General features: G+C 43.2%; 1 protein-coding gene across 1 annotated transcript in view; it reads left to right on the top strand.

Moving 5' to 3' along the window:
* LOC146835397 (uncharacterized) overlaps positions 1-19,489 on the top strand; it is a 251,566-nt gene that overhangs the window by 79,882 nt on the left and 152,195 nt on the right. The gene's annotated exons all lie outside the window — the stretch shown is intronic.

Genomic DNA, 19,489 nt, shown 5'->3' with positions numbered 1-19,489 from the left:
TTGATGATTCTTCTTACTGGAGTGGCAGCAGAGGTTGTTAAAAGAATTGTCTTGAAAGTGTGTGGTGGACACGGGTCAGAAGGGCTGCCGGCAGGCCTGCTTGCCTTGAGCAGGTCCATAAATTCATCGTGTGAGATGTGTTGGAAGAAACGGAGAAGCTGGGTTACAGTATTCTTGGATTGTTGTTTTGTACAAGGGTTAGTGCTGGCGCTTTGTTTCTGTTTTAAGTATGAGTCCAATGTGTCTTCTATGTCCGTGTAATGATTTGCCAGTTTGTCTGGGAAATCTTGAGTAACAGGGTGAGTTCCTTCTAGGCAATTTGGTTTACAAAATTCATTGAGTATTTTATAAAATTCTTTATTTGCACATTTAGCATTCTGAATTCTGTCTGAATAGTACTTTTATTAGCTTTTTTGATAGCTGACTTGTATAATCTGTTAATTTTCTGTAGGTCTGACTTGTTAGGCGTTTGTTTTGAGCCAGGTACGTTGCCACTTTCTAATTTGTTGTTTTATGTCTTTTATCTCTATGTTTCTCCAAGGTGCTTTTTTCTTTTGTTCTTTTGTGTGGTTTTGAGTGGTATCAGGATGTCAAAAGCTTCCTGAGCCACCCATCGTTTTTTAACAGAATTTATTGTTCCCAGATTTTTACTGGATGTTAGTTGTGTTTCAAAGTGTTCCAAATTGAGTTTGTTCCACGGCCGATAGGTGGATGTATGTAAGGTAGTTTTAGGTGAGTCTCTTAGTGTTGTTTTATGTTGGAAAGCAAGCAAGTGGTGCTCTGACCATGTGACGGAGTTATAGTTTGAAAGGTAACTAGTTCAGTATTAGCCAAAATGACGTCTAGGATATGTCCAGTGATGTGTGTGGGTTTGTGGACAATCTGATGCAGGTTCAGTGTGTCTAGGCCAGTGATTATTGTTTTTGGATGGGTCATATTGGGTTTGTCAAACCAAATGTTGAGGTCACCCAGAACGCAGAGGTTGGACTGTATTTTTATCAGGTTTGAAACTGTGTCTAGAAGTGCGTCTGGGAATGTCGCCTTGCTAGGTGGAGGTCTGTAAAGGAGCAGGAACTGACAGGAGGAAGATGGTGTAGGATTGCATCTAGTGAGAAGAGCCTCACACTTCTTTATGGTGACATCATCAACTTTAGTAAAATGTAATGTTTGACTGAGAACAACAGCTAGACCACCACCTCCTTTTTTGCCTATATGATTTTGGGTGATCGTTTGATAGCCTAGAGGATGTTTGGGTAGTGTAAGAATCGTGCTGGAGGTAGTGTTTTAGAGTTTACGAAAATGCAGTGGTGTTTGGGTAGTGTAAGGGGTCATGCTGGGAGCAGTGTTTTAGGGTTTAGGGTAGTGCAGTGGTGTTTGTGTAGTGTAGGGGTTTGACTTCAGAGTAGTTTTTTAATGGTTACGGTACTGCAGTGGTGTTTGTGTGCTGGGGGTAGTGTTTTATAGTTTACGACAGTGCAGTGGTGTTTGGGTAGTCTTTGGGTAGTGTTGGGCACCGTACCGACAGATTGACTCACAGAGCCCCGAGCCGATGGACAGACTTCTAAAGGCATAGCCGCGACCTGGTGATATGAAGAGAGGCAGCTTGAAAGGCATATCTCACACAGACACAGATGCCAGTGTTGCCTCACAGTGGTAAAACTACGAACCCAATGGCTTCTACACGGAGAGATGCGAGCTGACGGAGTAAATCACAAAATGGCTGCCAACACTTCCTGGTTTCAACCATTCACAGCCAATAAGCCGCAAGCTGGTGCTTGTAACCCCTCAGCCAATCACATATCAGAATTCTCAAATATCGATATCTGCAAAATTTGATATTTCTCAAAAATGACTGAACGGATTTACACCATTTAAACAAAAGCGTGCTTTCTGGACCATCACCTTTCTCCCTGCCAAATTTGGCGTAATTCCGTTCAGCAGTTTCACCTGTAGTCTTCTGTAAAGTTTTGTATGGAAATTGCATGTAGAAAACACATTTTAGGACCTTCTTTTTTCTCAGCCCCTCCTACACCATTCACCCCCAAACTTTCAATATAAGAGCTAATCAAAAAAAGAGAAACATTTGGATAATTTCATAAAGATTCATCAAATGATGCCAAAGTTACAAGTACATAGAAGGCTCCAGAAGGGGGGGGGGGGGCGCACAACCCCCCTCCCAACATGAGTCGAGCCCCGGGGCTGCGCGGACCCCAGCGCACCCCGGCAACCTCTGCTAGTATTTGTTAAGAAATACCCCTGGAACCTAGCCCACCCAAGGGCCTCATTAAAATGAAATGCGAGAACCCGCGATCCCAGCGCGAATTCTTGCAGATTTTTAGTTTTTTTAAAAGATTTTTTGGGCCCTGGGGGTCCCTCTGGGACCCACTGAGCAGTCCTAGGAGGTCAGGGTTTTTATGGCATGCAACGTAAAAGCATATGTGTGCTAAAAAAGTGCGGGATAGAAAATGCGTTGTAAAGGCATGCAATGTTTTTACCTGTGTTGTTCAGTTATGCAAACAGGGTGGTATGTTCCAATGAGGAACATGGTCAGTACTGAATCGCATAAGGTGGGGATTTGTCTAGCGTGACACAGTGGGTGAACTATTCACCCATTCCAGTCATTGAGGGGTCAAACCCCACTCAATATTGTTATGTTAATGTCACTACCGTCTCGCCTAACTTGACAAACAAATCCATTTTAGCCACAGACCACCATTACATAATTAACTAAACAAAGGAAACAGTGTTTGCTCAACAGGGTGAACCCTGCCCCATCCCTCATTGTTCCTAAACCCATGTGCCCTTCATGAACATTCACCTCTCACACTCACACCTGAAGACCCCTCTGTGCACAATAAGCCCTATGCAAGAGTCATGTGTTCCATGAAAAAAACTACAGGAACTCATGATCAGGAAAAAGCAAATACCCCTAGTAACTCTGAATGCGGGGTGAAGTAAAACCTGTGAAATGTAAACCGGATCAGTGTTTTTGTGTTTCAAGATAAGGACATGAATATAGGTCCCGGTTGAGGGAGACCAACCATCTGTAAATTTCACGGACCGTCCGTAATGTGGCTCTCACGTCCGTTGTTGTGAGGTTCCCTTTAACAGACGCCTTTTGTCCGTAATTTTGGGCATTGCAGGGAGCAGCACCGTTCCGCTGCAAGAAGCCTCAGCCCCCCTCACCCCCCATCAGGGGGGGGGCTGAGGGCAGCCCCGCCCCGCCCATTGTCATTCTGTCTGTGGCTGATGATTGTCACATACAGAATGACAATGGGCCAGTTAGAGCTGTTACAGCATGTGGGGGCCTCCTCTTGCCACGGTCTAGGGCAGGGCCTCCTGTCACATGGTAGTGCAAAAAACGCCCATGCTGCTGCTATGTGAGACTCCACTTCATCAAAGGAAGGCGGTGAAAGAAGTTAAAATAAGGAAAGGATTATAGGGGCATATTTCCAAGCAGGTGATAAAAAATTATCGCCGCTTTTGCGGCCGTTTTCGGCCGAAATGCGGCGATAATTTTATCGCTATATTAGCAAGGTCACGCTAACGCGTAAAACCTTGCTTTAACGTAGGGATTCCTAACGCCCAGCTTTGCATCTCTAATGAGATGCAAAGTGGCCGTTCCTGACCTGATAGGAGAAATGTCGCTAAGTTTGTGAGTCCCTATCAACAAGCTAACGTGAGATTATCGTTGGGTTTCCAGCGATAATCTCACGTTAGGCAGTTAGCGTGAGGATTTTTATCGCTTTTGAGATAAGCGTTGCTAATAGCACGCTATCTCAGCGATAAAAATCCGCGCTAGATGGCGATAATTATCCTAGCGCTAAGTGCGCTTAGCGATAATTATCGCCGGTTGTTGTTGATATGCCCCTTAGTTCTTTCAGGGTCTCATCATTTTAGAACTGACGCATTTTCAATATTATAGTCAAGGAAGCCATGGTTGCTGCTTTTTTATTTTCTGCAACTAATACCCATTGACAAAGCCAATAGTTCTGGCTTGTTGTAGGTGTACTGTTACTTGTACTAGGTGCTGGGCCGGACTGGGAACCAAAACCGGCTCTGGCAAACAGCTCAGCTGGCCCCCCCGGGGGGTATAGGGGGATTGTTATTGGGGCCGATATTGCCAGCCCCCGGTAACGAAAGCGGCCACCCAAGGGCCCAAAACCGACCCCCCCACCCTGGCGCACCACCGGGGAAACGCCCACTGCCCGCTAAGGCCTGTTCGGCCCTGAGTAGGTGTAATGTTACTTGTTGTATTATGTATCTGGATGCAATGACAGAAGCAACAAAAATACCAGTCGGGCGGCATATTATACTAAGCGCAGATTTTTAGCTTAGGTGTTATTAAGCCACACCCTTAATTAAATCGAACACCCCCTTGGAGAGTCCCCCCTAGTTTTTTCATCCCACTTAAAGCTCTGGAAACCACACCATGTCGCAGTTGCCTCACGTCCTGGCACTGTGTATCATTCATGACTCATGCCTTCCACTTTTTCAGATTGCCTATGTGCAGGGGCATAGTGACCTCTCCCCCACCCCACCCCTTGCTTTAGGAACTACAGCGAGGGTGGAGTTCTTGATGGGTCTCTTCTGTCTGCAACTCTGCAGACAAAGGCTCAGCTCATAATTAATGTGAAAAGGTGAGTGAGTAAGTGAAGGGATGGCTGGATGGATTAGTGAAAGGGTGAATGGATGAATGTAAGGATGGATGGATCGTGAGAGAAAGGATGGATGGATGAGTCAGTGGAAGGATGGATGAGAGAAAAGGTAAATAGATGGATGTATGGGTGGAAGGGTAGATGGATGGGTAAAAGGATGGATGGATGAGTGAAAGGATGGATGGATGAGTGAAAGGGTGGATGATGGGCAAGTGAATGGGTGGATGGATGAGTGAAAGGATGGATGTATTGATGAATTGATAAGTGAAAGGGTTATTGGATGGATGGATGGATGAGTGAAAGGGTGGATGTAAGGCTGGATGAGTGCGTGAAAGAGTGGGTAGATGGACAAAAGGATGGATAGATGAGTGAAAGAAGGATGGATGAGAGAAAGGATGTATGGATGGATTCATGAGTGGATGAGTAGATGGATGGGTGAGTGGATGATGGATGGAAGGATGGATGGCTGAGTGAAAGGGGGATGGAGAGAGAAAGGGAGGATGGGTGGATGGATGACTGAACGGGTGAATGGGTGGAAGGATGAGTGACTGGGTGGATGAATGAGTAAGTGAAAGGATTGCTGGATGGGTAAATGGCTGGATGGATGAGTGAATGGATGGATTTGTGGAAGAGTGGATGAATGAGTGTACGGATGGATAGGGTGAAAGGGTGGATGGATGGATAATAGATTGATGAGTAAAAGGGTGGATCGGTGATGGATGAGTGAAATGATGGATGGAAGGATACATGACGGATAGGTTTGTAAATGGTTGAATATGGACATGGATGGGCACACAGATGGAAGGACAGAATGAATTGTGAAAGACTGAATGATGGATGAAAGTATGATTACACCTTGTAACCCCCATTATCTTAAGCAACATTTCCTATACATTGATTTTCACATTTATATGAGTCATTGTCTTTAAATAATATGTGTGTGATTTAACGCACTCCGACACCCTGCCCTACATAATTGGGATGAGTAGCACTATAATAGATATTAAATACACATGAGAGAGACTCTATGTGAAGATGGGGGCACCATTGGAGGGTGGTAGCAAGGCTGGACTGGCTGGACCAGGCATCAGGCGTTTCCCTGGGAGGCTGGAAAGGTGTGGGGCAGTTTTGTTACTAGAGGCTGGCCCTGCAAAGTTTCTTGTATTTCCAGCAGTTTTCAGGCAACAATAAAAGCGGCCTCACTTATATTCGGGTGTGCTTCACCAGTGTCTAGTAACTAATGTACCTGCAGGAGCGAGAGAAGAGTTTTGAATCATCTAAGGTAGCACAGAGGGTTAATATGCCTGCTGCAAAGAATGTGTACCATGCATATCAAAGAATAGTATTTTATGTGCAGATCTCAGTGGGTTACCACTTTTGTCACTGAGATTCTGTTGTTACTGTGCAGTTCATAAGTTGCATACGTTAATGTAGCGCAGTGAGCTATGAACTGCCATCAAAGAGCTGCATGCAAGCTGCATGGTACATGTTACAAAGTTATGTTTTCTTCCCAGTCTTTCATTTTCCTGATGTTGCTAAAAAAGGTTTGTTAGGATAGGAATATATTCTTATCATTAAAGTTAACTCTAATCACAGTGTTATGTTCTGAATCCTGAGTTTGTGCTTCTTCAGACCAAGCACTCTCCAAAAAGACCTACCACTCTATGGGGCATATCAACAACAACCGGCGATAATTATCGCTAAGCGCACTTAGCGCTAGGATAATTATCGCCGGCTAGCGTTGATTTTTATCGCTGAGATAGCGTGCTATTAGCAACGCTTATCTCAATAGCGATAAAAATCCTCACGCTAAGTGACTAACGTAAGATTATCGCTGGAAACCCAGCGATAATCTCACGTTAGCTTGTTGATAGGGACAGACAAATTTAGCCATGATATCCTCCTTCCATAGGATATCATGGCTAAGTCAGAAAAATACCAGACGTAAAAAAGCAGCGTTAACCGCAGTTAGCGCTGCTTTTTTTGTCTCTATGGGGCATATCAACAAGGGCTTTATCTCTGCTTTTTTGGCTTTAAAAGCAAAAAAAGCAGAGATAAAACTAGCACCCTATCAACAACAGGGTGCTAACATGTAAATTTGCATGTTAGCACCCTTTTACTCTACGCTTCCCCTTGCATCTCTAATGAGATGCAAAGGGGGCATTCCAGAGTAAAATAATAGGATAAATGTCGCTAAGCGACATTTCTCCTATTTTCAAGAATATAGCTAACCCTGTTAGAGACAAAAAAAGCAGCGCTAACCGCGGTTAACGCTGCTTTTTTACGTCTGGTATTTTTCTGACTTAGCCATGATATCCTATGGAAGGAGGATATCATGGCTAAGTTTGTCTGTCCCTATCAACAAGCTAACGTGAGATTATCGCTGGGTTTCCAGCGATAATCTCAAATTAGCCACTTAGCGTGAGGATTTTTATCGCTATTGAGATAAGCGTTGCTAATAGCACGGTATCTCAGCGATAAAAATAAACGCTAGCCGGCGATAATTATCCTAGCGCTAAGTGCACTTAGCGATAATTATCGCCGGTTGTTGTTGATATGCCCCTAACAGGGTTAGCAATATTCTTGATAATAGGAGAAATGTCGCTTAGCGACATTTCTCCTATTATTTTACTCTGGAACGCCCCCTTTGCATCTCATTAGAGATGCAAGGGGAAGTGTAGAGTAAAAGGGTGCTAACATGCAAATTTGCATGTTAGCACCCTGTTGTTGATAGGGTGCTAGTTTTATCTCTGCTTTTTTGGCTTTTAAAGCCAAAAAAGCAGAGATAAAGCCCTTGTTGATATGCCCCTAGGTGACATGTGCATCCTACCCCTTGTAGTGCTCTTTGCCTTATGTAACATGTTCTATACACTGATTTTACGCACATATCATTCATTGTATCTGTATGTGTGTGTGATGTAAAGTGCTCCGACATCTTATACTGGTACGAGAAGGGCTATAAACAAATGAAATACATATGAGAGAGGGGCTGTGGAGAGATGAGAGGCATTGTTGGTGACAGTGAGGCAGTCATGGACGAGCCCCATCAAAGACTGTCATATCCTTGTGCACAACAGAGTCATTATTTACTATGCTTTAGAAGCTAATACAATTGATATATATTGACAAATGTGTTGTAGAGTGAACCATGTTTTCCAAAATGTTCTTGGTGTGCAAAAACAAAGGCTGTGAGCTGTCAGTTTGTTTGTAACACACAACAACTTTTAAATATCTGTAAAACTGTGCACATGTTTCAAAACATATCAGCAGTTAGGAAACGACAAATGGACCACTTGATTGAAAGAATTGTGCTGGAAACAGAGTTTTAATAGGATCGAAACAATCAAAACACTTTACTTGGTGATGTTCAAATGATCCGTGTTTGCTGAAACCACATTTCCGCACATTAGTATTTGTGCGCGGTGAGCAGTCTAAATATCGAGTTTTAAATTTCGACCTACAAGTATATCGAGTTGTTAATATCGTAGGTCAATAATATCGAAGTTAAAAATATCGATGGACAGAATATCGACCCGAAGGTAAGTATTATCGAAGTTAACAATATCGTAAACATAAATATAGATGTAAGTAATATCGTAAGCAAAAATTTCGATGTCAATAATATCAATATTTTATTAGTGTAATGTATTTTATTTGTATGTTAAAGATTATTGTAATGTATTTTAATACATTTAAAAATAAATGTTTAGAGATTAATAATTATTTAAGATTTAATTTAGCGTTTTAGTATCAGAGCGGGTTGTGGGTTTATAGGGGAATAGGGTGGGAAGTAATTTAATTATAATTAATGAATTAATGTGTATTGTTTAATTGGTATTTATGATTAATTAATTGTCAATTAATTAATAATTGTAAATTAAATATATTAATTGAATAATTAATTGTTAATTAATTATTAATTGTAAATTAATTTTATTAATTGGTTAATTATATAAGTTATAATTAGTTTAATATTAATATTTGTTTATTGGTAATGTTAATTAATTAATTGTTAATTACTAATTAATTGGTGATTTAAATTTTATTAAGTGATTAATTGATGATTAAATTAATTATGTGAATTTTTATGTGTAGTGGGTTGTGGGTTTATAGGGGAATAGGGTGGGATGTAATTAAATTACAATAATTAATGATAATTTTTATTTATTTGTCATTAATAATAATTAATTGTTAATTAAATATTAATTGGTAATTAATTGTTATTAGTACGTTAAATATAGTAAATATAAATACTTTATTATTTCATGTTATTTGTTGTTATTGCTAATTAATGTATTGTTAATTAATAATTAATTTGTGAATAATTGTAATTTGGTAGTTAATATGTATAAATTAGTAAATAATAACTATTAATTATAAATAATGTATTAATTGTAAATAATAGATAAATTGATATTTAAATGTATTGTGTATTTTGTATGTGTAGTGTGTTGTGTGTTAAAGGGGGAATAGTGTGGGATGTAATTCAAAGTTATTTATGTAAATATATTTTTTAAATAATTGGTATTTAATAATAATTATTTTGTAAATTAATTATTAACATGCTATTTTTTTAATAATAATTATTTAATTGGTTATTGTGTTTATAGAATCCCTATGCTATCCAGTGCTTTCCCAACTGTTTTACTATCTGGAGTGGGAATAGTAATTTTTACCCCTACACTATCCAGCGCTTTCCCTACTGTTGCACTCTCTGGAGTGGGAATAGTAATTTGTACCCCTATGCTATCCAGCGCTTTCACTACTGTTGCACTCTCTGGAGTGGGAATAGTAATTTTTACCCCTACGCTATCCAGCGCTTTCCCTACTGTTTCACTTAGTGGAGTGGGAATAGTAATTTGTACCCCTACGCTAATCAGCGTTTTCACTACTGTTGCACTCTCTGGAGTGGGAATAGTAATTTGTGCCCCTACGCTATCCAACGCTTTCCCTACTGTTGGACTCACTGGAGTGGGAATAGTAATTTTTACTCCTATGCTATCCAGTGGTTTCCCTACTGTTGCATTCTCTGTAGTTGGAATAGTATTTTTTTTCCACACCGCAATCCAACACTTTCCCTACTGTTGCCCTCTCTGGAGTGGGAATAGTAATTTTTAACCTTACGCTATCCAACGCTTTCCCTACTATTGCACTCTCTGGAGTTGGAATAGTAATTTGTACACCCAAGGTATCCAACGCTTTCCCTACTATTGCACTCTCTGGAGTGGGAATAGTAATTTTTACCCCTACGCTATCCAACGCTTTCCCTACTATTGCACTCCCTGGAGTGGGAATAGTAATTTTTACTCCTAAGCTATCCAGCGTTTTCAATACTATTGCACTCCCTGGAGTGGGAATAGTAATTTTTACTCCTAAACTATCCAACGCTTTCCCTACTATTGCACTCCCTGGAGTGGGAATAGTAATTTTTACCTCTACGCTAGCCAACGCTTTCCCTACTGTTGGACTCACTGGAGTGGGAATAGTAATTTTTACCCCTATGCTATCCAACGCTTTCCCTACTGTTTGACTCACTGGAGTGGGAATAGTAATTTTTACCCCTACGCTATCCAACGGTTTCCCTACTGTTGGACTCACTGGAGTGGGAATAGTAATTTTTACCCCTATGCTATCCAGCGCTTTCCCGACTGTTTCACTTACTGGAGTGGGAATAGTAATTTTTACCCCTACGCTATCCAACCCTTTCCCTACTGTTGGACTCACTGGAGTGAGAATAGTAATTTTTACCCCTATGCTATCCAGTGGTTTCCCTACTGTTGCATTCTCTGTAGTTGGAATAGTAATTTTTACCCCTACGCTATCCAACACTTTCCCTACTGTTGCACTCTCTGGAGTGGCAATGGTAATTTTTACCCTTACGCTATCCAACGCTTTCCCTACTATTGCACTCTATGGAGTTGGAATAGTAATTTTTACCCCTACGCTATCCAGCGCTTTCACTACTGTTGCACTCATTGGAGTGGGAATAGTAATTTTTACCCCTACGCTATCCAGCGCTTTCCCTACTGTTTCACTTACTGGAGTGGGAATAGTAATTTGTACCCCTACGCTATCCAGCGTTTTCACTACTGTTGCACTCTCTGTAGTGGGAATAGTAATTTTTACCCCTACGCTCTGCAATGTTTTCCCTAGTGTTGCACTCATTGGAGTGGCAAGAGTAATTTTTACTTCTAAGCTATCTAGCGTTTTAACTACTGTTGCACTCACTGGAGTGGGAATAGTAATTTTTACCCCTATGCTATCCAACGCTTTCCCTACTGTTGGACTCACTTGAGTGGGAGTAGTAATTTTTACCCCTATGCTATCCAGTGGTTTCGCTACTGTTGCATTCTCTGTAGTTGGAATAGTAATTTTTTTCCTACGCTATCCAACACTTTCCCTACTGTTACACTCTCTGGAGTGGGAATAGTAATTTTTACCCTTACGCTATCCAACGCTTTCCCTACTATTACACTCTCTGGAGTTGGAATAGTAATTTTAACCCTACGCTATCCAACGCTTTCCCTACTGTTGCACTCTTTGGAGTTGGAATAGTAATTTTTATCCCTACGCTATCCAACGTTTTCCCTAGTGTTGTATTCTCTGGAGTGGGAATAGTAATTTTTACCCTTACGCTATCCAACACTTTCCCTACTATTGCACTCTCTGGAGTTGGAATAGTAATTTTAACCCTACGCTATCCAACGCTTTCCCTACTGTTGCACTCTTTGGAGTTGGAATAGTAATTTTTACCCCTACGCTATCCAACATTTTCCTTACTGTTGTTTTTGTTGGAGTTGGACTAGTAGTTTTATTGTGTCTGATATTTAATATGTTTTGTATTATTTTAGCTATTGTAATATATCATTAATAATAAAAAATGTTTAAATTAAAAATATTGATTATTATTTGCTATATGTAATTATTAAATATTTATTGATGTTATTGTTTTATGTGTATAGATGTATTGGTAATTTTTAAAAACATTTAATAATTTATACGTGGGAGGAGCCAAGCATGGGCTGAAGATGGCCGCGCTGTGAGGGAGCTCCGCCGTCCATCCTCGCCCGCGACTATCCTGACCGCCGATCCGCCTCATCCCTCGACAGATTCCGTGACCGGAACACCGACGGACCCCATCCCGCCGGTTCCGGTGGTCGTGGCTCGCCCAACCGCGGAGAAATCGTCCCCGGAAGCCTCGTCCTGCGCCAGGGCCTGAAGCCGGGACGCACAGTGACGAGCTCAGCCGGGCCGTTGGACACCCGGCGGTGGCGCCGCAACTTGTGGGGCCGGCGAGGGGATCCTTGCCCCGAGCGGCCTTGGCGGCGACTGGGCGGACACACGGCGGCAGCAGCACGGAGGATTGGGGAGCCGAGACTGGGCTCCGGAGCGGCACCGAAACGCTTTGACCGGGGTGAGGCGGGGCGAGCCGGCCGCGAGGGGGAAGATGGCGGCGGCTCGTCCCTAACAAAGGATTGCGCCTGTTGTCCCCGCTTCACCGGGACCACTGCTTGCCCTCAGGATTGCCTGGACCTGCATCGGGGCATACGGTCTACGCCCCCACCTGCCTGTGGCCCCTGGTGAGACGCCCTTAGCCGGCTTCCCTTTCTCGCGGCGGTGGCGCGATAGCACGGCGCACCGCCGTGCTCTATTGTCGCGGCTGCTTTGGCCGCGGGGACCTTCCTGCGAGCCCGGCTCGAGGGCCATTGATCTGCTGGCGGTGTCCGCTCCCCCCTGCCCCGGCCTTTGTGATCCGAAGCCAGCGGAGTGGGGAGACTCGGCAGGCTGGTGCGGCTCGGTGCAGCCTGGAACGCCCGGTCCCATACCGTTGGCAGAGCCTGTTGTGCTGCCTGCGCCGACTAACTGAATAGGAGGCCCACTCATTTGGGGGGGAGCTCGGCCGGGGGTGTGGAGCTCGTGCTGGCCCCCTTTTGGCTCGTGGGTGTCTGACTGTGCCCGGGAAGAACCGCGCAGGTACCTGAGTTCGCCCCATTCCTAACGTGGCCTATAACAACGCTAAAATCTGACGCAGTTCGGGGCATAGTGTTACGGCCCCCGTCGCACGAGTCACCGGGGAGTGGGTGTCTAAAGCGTAGCTGACCGCGTGTGTGCCCGAGGTGGCACTTCAAGACTCTCTGGTGGTCTTCTGTGGGCCGCTCCCGGATTTTCGCGGGCACTGGTCCGTGGTGGGGGCGACTGTGGCCCAGGACCACACACCGGACGCCCTGCTCGTCGGCCTTTGGAATCTGCTACCAGTGCCATGGAACCCGAGGCGCCTGTGTCTGAGTACCGGTCCCGATCTGGGATGGACCTACCCTGTGGCTATTTCGGTGCGACAGAGTCCAACATCCTGTACACCGGGTTTCAGCAGGATCGGGAGGGTGCGACTCTGAGGAACGTAGCGGAGCGGGAGCCGGGAGCTGTGTTGGGGTACGGGGACCTTCTTGAGGCTCTCGGTGCCCTACACGCCACCTTGATTCACGGCGCCTGGGTGTTGGGGAGCAAGCTCGATGGAGTGACATCGGCGTCGGAGCAGCTGCCACCTGCCTATCCCCAGGTACGCTGGGACTTCTTATGCCGCGCACGGGGGGACAACGTCGTGATCGCCCCGGTGAATAGTGCACGCCTGGACTCTCCGGACAAAATGTCAACGTACGATCAGCTGGCGGTGGATCTGGTCGGTACCGATGGTCTTGAGCCTGAGTGGGGGGTGGTGGCCTCGACCTGTGCGCGGCCTCCGATGACCCGGGCAGCCTCCGGGCTATGGTCGCCCGCTCTGGCTGATTCCGCCTTCCTGGGCCTGGTGTGCAGTGCAAATCCTGGGTCGGCATTGGGAAAAACGATCTTCCTTGGAACTGACTGTATCGATCCTCTGAGCCCTCTACCCTACCGGTGTGTGTTGCTTCCTGAGTTTTATTGGACGCCTCTTTCCCTGGTGACACTGGACATGGCACTGGGACGTGGGGTAGGCATGGGTGGGTTTTCAAAGAGTGGCCAAGGATGATGCTGACCCTCCAGAGGTGGTCACCTACTAGGCGGGCGGGCGCGGGAGTTGGGTGTTCGCACGGTATAATTGTTAATGTACTAAGTATGCACTGCTCCTTTCTCCTTTCTCGACGGGGTCGATTTGGGGTTCGTTATTGCTTGCTTTACGGGACAACGTATGGTGCAAGAGGGAGAAGCCGGGGGTGTGTTCTGTAGGCCCTCCTCCAGTTTATTAATATTCTCTTACCCCCCCCGTCTGGTGGGGGCTCTTTTTTTTTTTTTCTACTCCCTTTCTCTATTTCTTCTATATTTCGGGTCTGGTTCCGGGGCGACAGGCACGCTGCTGGGGGGAGGGGCCGTACTCATCTGCAGAGGTGCAGGGTGGGGGGTTGGGGGGGGGATTCTTTAGTCTTTCGTCTCCTTTTTCCATGGCCTCTTTTTCTTCTCTTATTCTTTCCTGTCCTTTTCCTGGGATCAGTAGGATAATACTCCGTTGTTGTCAATCGCTACTGTTTCCGGAGTGCCATAATTTCCGTGGAGTCTCCTAGGTCTCGGGGCAGGGGGTTGCAGATGCAATGGCCGTGTTCTTTCTCTACATCCTCCATTTCCTGTTTCAAGTGCCATTGCTAAGATAGATTGCCGTATATTGTTGACATTCATCGCTTTGCCTGCCATTTTTCGTTATCTGGGAAACTGTTTGGCACCTGATCCTTTCATCCTTTCACTATAAAATGTAAACCTTTACTATCCTGATCTCTTGCCTGGGCTGTTCATGATTGAGAGTCTGCTAGCGATAAGATTTTGCTCCCCGAGGTACTGACTGTGATAGCCTTGCTTGTTGTGATTCTACTGTCTAGCGGCCGGCCCCGGGGGTTGTAGGCCCATATGTGTAATCGATTCTGATGTCAATAAAGGTTTTACAAAAAAAAAAAAAAAAAAAAAAAAAAAAATTTATACGTTACAGAAAGTATTATTAAAATTAATTATTAAGTAAGTATATATATTATATTTTATATGTATATGTTTAATTAAAGTTTTATTAAATTACATATATTAATTATACATTTTAAATATTATACAATATATTTAATTATGTTTATATAATTTCTAAGTATTATTTGGTTTATTTTACAAATATTTTTCAAGTAAAACAAAAACGATATTTTTGATAACGATATTTTTGACATCGATATTTAATTTTCGATAATTTTGCACTTACCATGTTGTAGATAGGATGTCGATATTCTTGACATCGATATTTGTGTTGCGATATATTTGTAGGTCGATTTTCTGTCTGTCGAAATTATGTCAGAGATCCTTTGTGCGCTTTATAGATTTATCACTAAAACCGAATGATGGCATTTTGCTTCCATTTCAATAGAAAATGTTCTGTACGTAAACGATAGTGCCTCCTTCTGCCCTACAATAGTGCCTCAACAGCGTATGCAGTTTCTAGTCTGTAGCAGACTTCTGTGCATCAATGATAATCTGCAGTTTACAGCTCACAGAAATGAAACAAGCCCAATCCGTATACTATTTCCAATATACAGGTAAAATAAGGAGGGCTGACATATGGCTAGCCATGGCATTATATAACAATGCCAACACCTATCTAACCACTCCGACCCACAATAATACCAGTAAACTCGGCAGTGTGCAGCCAATTATAGGCCGTGCAGTCTGGTTAATAACTCTCTTTTCCTGTTTAATGCTCTTAGCCTTATACAAGACCTCTCCGCTATGGGTCTTATCCATCACTCAGTACTATACCAGCCCCTGTACCAGTCATCACCAGCTGAACAGAAATGGAATGCTTGAAGCGATCCGACACATAAAGCTGGCCACTCGGAGGACTGTACTCTAGTCCAGCACTGCACGTCCCAATTAGCGGTATCCTATGCGTGCCGCTTTACATCTCGCAATGTCCATCCGAGCGGATCTTCCAAACCATTTCTCTCACCAAAGATGCCTGTTCAGGACCATGAATTGTAAACAAAATATCAGACTGGACAACCAAGTGCAGTAACCATATAAATAGATTATATCATATGAAATACCACAAAAAGACCTGCACAGCTGCTCAAAGCTGTGCGCATACTGAAAACTGTGAATTGCACAATTGTCTCAACCTAATATAAACTTATTTTGAATTGTACTTAAGTGGTTGTCTATTTACTTACTGATATACTATTGCGCAACCTCCTCTGATGTGTCTGTAAAATGTACCTATTGTCCCTAAATTTTGTCCTAAATTTTTAACTCCTGTCCTGAATTTTTGTCCTGAATTTTGATCTTTTGTCCTGAATTTTTACACTCACCGTCCTAAATTTGCACCCATGCATTTGGTCACCCTAGTAGGGATCATTTCAAAGTCAATTATCCCACACCACAACCTCCCAGCCTCTTGTGGGGTGAGTGCTTGGAAGGCGCAGGCCCTGCGGCAGGGTCTCCCTCTCATGGGCTGAGGCTGGGATGGGTGGAGGTGCACCTCATGCTGTGTCTGCCCTGGCCAGTTCACTGTCCAAATGTGCATGACAATGGGGTTGGACCTTAGGGCAACTGCATCCACTGTGGATCTTCAGGAGCAGTGTACGCAGGCTCACCAAGTTGGCATTAGGCCTCGGGCAATGGCCGACTGCCCCCTCTGCCAATCCGACCCTACTCCTAGGGGAGAAGCAGCAGCCCGGAGTCATCATTTGATGCTTCAAATCCAGTGCGGCTACTCCGGTCTCCAGTTGGGTTGATTCATTCAATTAGACTGACACTTGGACTATGGATTTGTACTTTTGATGCATGTTAACCATGGATCTGTTTGGACCATCGTAACACTGACTTTTTAAAGTTGGGGTCAACCATTTTGCCTAAAGGCATATAGTCCTGATGATGGTCTTGCTTATTTATTCAAAGGCCGAAACATCAATGTAATCTTCTCTTCCTGCTTCACACAACATATCGCACCAAATCCCCAACAATGCAAGCACCTGATTGCTATGGACCCTACAACTATGCAAAAGTGGATTCGTACCTACATGCATCTCAGTACTGTATAATGAATATTGCTGCGCTATTGGACATGCATGTGAATTTACTACAACTGATCCCCTTGTGTTTGAAGTATTGAAATGGCATACTTACCATTATCAATCAAATAAATAATTTTACATGAACATCTGCTTTACTTTTGATTGATGTCCAATCAATTCCACATTTATTGCATCATTAAGGTGTGCTATTTCTCCACCTCTTTCTGAAAAATGTATTGCAATAACCTGAAATAATTAAGGGCTAGATGTATCATGTGCAAGTCGCAAAAGGCCCAATTTGCATAAAAATGCATTTTGGTATGTATCAATACCAAATTGTGATTCGGTAACATGTTACTAAATCACAGTTGGGAATTGCGAATACATACAAATTTGGTATTGGGAAAGGGGTTGCCTAAGGCGTCTCTTCCTAATACCGAATCGCAGTAATATGTAACAATGTTTTGCAACCGAAATGCGTCTGAAAAACATTTGAATTTTATCACTTGCTTCATGTACCCCTTCCCCTTTGAGAGTGTAAATAAAAATACATTTTTAGATCTGGCAGTGCTTACTCTTAAAAAAAACGATACTCAAAAGTTTCATTTTTTCTTTTTAAGGAAAACAGGATGCTTTAAAAAAAGATTGCTTTATTAAAAAGCAATCACAGGCATGGTGGTCTGCTGACCTCAGCAGGCCACCATCCCTGTGATGGCTGTGATTCCTAATGGGTTGCAAATTGCGACCTACCTCATTAACGTTAATGAGGTAGGTGTATTTGCGACCCGCTAGGAATCACTAATGAAAATCAGAAGAGTATCATAAATTAGGAATACCGATTTCCAAAATGCAAATCGGAGGGAATCGCAATTAGGAAATCCGTATTCCTAATGTTAGTACATCTAGCCCTTGGGGTATAAATGATCCCTTTGAGAGCAGCCATTTTGTCAGTAGAGCTTTGCAACTCAAGAACTCTCTTAAAGGTCTTTTCACTTGGAACACGGACCAGGAGGATCGTTTGAAATACTTGTCCAGCACGTATAAAACTAATGAGTGAACAGGATTGTCCACTTTGGGCTTCCCTTAATTGTGTGTGACCCAGTGTACTTATAATTATATACAAAAACAAAGGTAGTGGTGTATAAACGAGTCGCACATCGAAAGAAATCTAGAAGTGTGTAGGGCTTGTGAAGTAAAAGAAACCAACAAATTTGTGTCCAAAACACACAATCAAAAAAGTAATGGTGCCACTCAGGATTACTAACACCCCACTACCATGGGTGCACACAAACACCAAAACCCAGCAGGTTTCGTGGATTTACAGCTATATGAATCGAAGAATCCCGGCACTCTAAAATTGTAACAGTTACCAGGTGTATAACCTCGGTCAATCTCTATATGAATATGACAAAATTCCATTTATTCACAGGTTGAAGACCAGAGATAAATTCATAAACAAAGAATTCTTCAAACTCAAATTTTGAGACTTTAATGTATAACAAAAGTGATTTGGCAAGTAAGCTAAAAACACCATCAAACCAATTAGAATCAGGACTGAGTACATATGTAATTAATCCCAGGAAATGGAAGACCAGCAGAATATTCCCTTGGTGATTACGTGCATCATTCCCGATGAGCAGAATCAGCCGACACATGTTTCGTCACATTCAGTGACTTCCTCAAGGCTTTTTATTTTTCGAAAGAAGCTTTGTGATCGTGGTAAAGCTGGGTATGTTGAAAAGCTTATCAAGCGGATAACTCTTTTAGTTCATATTAAGAAAATAGAGAATGCCTCTCATCATATATGATTATCACAAAAATAGTCATCTAGACCATGCACTTGAAGAGCAGTATAAGTACATTTCAAGTAATCCAGGATATGATGTTATTAACGTTAGCAGTGGATCACGAAGGCTATGATAAGCCCTTAAAGAAACTTTGTTAGTTGCGAGCGCCATCCTACGTCTCGGACATCAATTTTGTGGTTAAGAAAATTGATGTCCGAGACATAGGACGGCGCTCGCAACTAACAAAGGGGCATATCAGCAAGGGCCTGTGATAATTATCGCTCAGCGCTTTTAGCGCGAGGATAATTATCACAGGCTAATGCTGGATTCTATCGTGGAGATAGCGTGCTATCAGCAACGCTTATCTCCCAAGCGATAGGAATCCATGCGTTAGCTGGAAAACATTGTGATTATCGCTGGAAACACAGCAATAATCACACTGCGATACCTTGCTGATAGGGCAGGGTGGTCTTAGCCATGTAATCTCCTCCCATTGGATTACATGGCTAAATCAGATTACAAGCAGGCGTAAGGAAAGTAGTGATAACTGTGATTAGCGCTACTTTTCTTATCGCTCTGCTTGTTTGCGTGCAGCTTGATAATTGGAGAAATGTCGCTCAGCGACATTTCTCTAGTTATTTTGGCATGGAACGCCCACTTTGCATCTCATTAGAGATGCAAAACTGGGCATTGTTGTAAGGGGCGGTAAATCAACAAAACACGCGATAGCGTGTCTTTGCTGATAAGGCGATTAAATTATCGCCGCTTTTCAGAGATAATTTTTTATCGACGCCATGTAGACATGCCCCAAAGTTTCTACAAGGGCTTATCATAGCCTTCGTGATCCACTGCTAACGTTAATAACATCATATCCTGGATTACTTGAACCGCACAAAATGTACTTATACTTCTCTTCAAATGAATGGTCCAGATAACTATTTGTGTGATAATCACAGGCCCTTACATATATGATGATGGGCATTCTCTATTTTTTTAATAGGAACTGTGAGAAGTTGGCCTGGCATATGCTGGTCAC

This window comes from Triturus cristatus, chromosome 4_2, assembly GCF_964204655.1.
Source record: "Triturus cristatus chromosome 4_2, aTriCri1.1, whole genome shotgun sequence".
Classification (NCBI taxonomy): domain Eukaryota; kingdom Metazoa; phylum Chordata; class Amphibia; order Caudata; family Salamandridae; genus Triturus; species Triturus cristatus.
The sequence above is the reverse complement of the archived record's forward strand: the minus strand, read 5'-3'. Positions and strand labels throughout refer to the sequence as shown.